The sequence below is a fragment of the Prionailurus viverrinus genome, chromosome D1 (assembly GCF_022837055.1).
Source record: "Prionailurus viverrinus isolate Anna chromosome D1, UM_Priviv_1.0, whole genome shotgun sequence".
In the NCBI taxonomy this organism is placed as follows: Eukaryota; Metazoa; Chordata; class Mammalia; order Carnivora; family Felidae; genus Prionailurus; species Prionailurus viverrinus.
Genome location: NC_062570.1, coordinates 45,562,545 through 45,563,933, shown reverse-complemented (window position 1 = coordinate 45,563,933; position 1,389 = coordinate 45,562,545).

The following is a 1,389-nucleotide window of genomic DNA, read 5'->3' as shown; positions in this document are numbered from 1 at the left end:
TGCAGCCAGATAGCCACCAATGAGCTACCTCCAAGCTAGTAAAACCCTTTGACCACTCAGGGCACACTGTGGAAGGAGAGGGAACATAGAAGGTGTAAAAGCCAGCCACAAGGAGTGGAATATTGGAGGAGGTCATTGAGAGGATGTTACCACCAGTTGACCTAAGAGGTGGGTCTGGGCAATTGGAGGTTCCTCACCATCTCCTCTGTCCTTGGAATAAATTCTTTCCACCATTACGACAGCTGTTTTAAGGATGCCACCTTCAGAGACCGGTGTATTGAGACCATCTGGGCAATAGACCTGCCTCAATCCCATTAAGGCCTCTACATGAACTTTTAACATTCTGGTGGGCATGGGTAGAGATCTGCCTATCTTACAGCTACCAAAAACAAGCCTTGTGTGTAAGTTCGCTTGTGGATTAAAACTGCCACCTACCATTCTGGTGTGGTCTACCTCTTCATTTGCTCCTTTTCCTCTGTGAATGTGGGCCAGTTTATAAAGCAACACTGTTAATTATGGAGGAGAAAGAAACAATCCTTCCCCATTTTCATTGAATAGGAGAAGGCAAAAAAGAAAATATATTTATAAGATTACAAGATGGTGTGTTTATTTTGCTACAGTAGAGCTGTGTTTAGAGGTTAAAGGTATGTAGAGAAGGGGTTTGGTCAGGAAGGAGCCTTCAGAAGGACAGATAGAATTTAGCTCAGCAGATCCAAGTATGGCTATGTGAAGTACAGAGGTCTAGCATCAAAGAGGGTGGTGAAGTCCGGGCACCAATGACCGTAATTGCCATAGCAAAAGCAACAGCAAAACAGCTCAGTATGAATACAGCTTTGAACTTTGAGTGTGGTGAAAGAGGCTGCCAAGATAAGTCTGGATGTGGGAGATAGAAGGCGTGCTATGAAGGCTATAGCTTGCCGACTCACAAGCTTGAACTTAGCATAGATCCAGGGATGATACAACCAGAAATTTTTGTTTTTGAGCAAAAAGAAATTTTCTGGCTTTGGTGGTTAATAATGATACAGGGGTAACTATAAGGAATCAGATCAAGGTGAGAACCAAGGATTTGGCCTTGGCAAATCCAAAAGGATTTGACCATTGCTCATCCACCTCTCCTTCTTTTCAAATGTTGGCCTTAGCCTCACCTATTGCGTTCAGTTTTCCCCACAGGGAAGAAGACACGAGGAGACATTGAATTTGTCAGCATCTGTATCACAGATCTGGGGAAGGATTCTAGTTAGCCTTGTCTGGACTGACCAATCTTGACAGTGATGGGAGATACAGGACAGCCTTGGGTACCAAAAAGCTTACTCCACAGGACAGGTAGGAAGGCAGCAAGACCGGAGGCAGGGAGGAGAGAGGTGATGAATTGTGAATTGATACATTAAC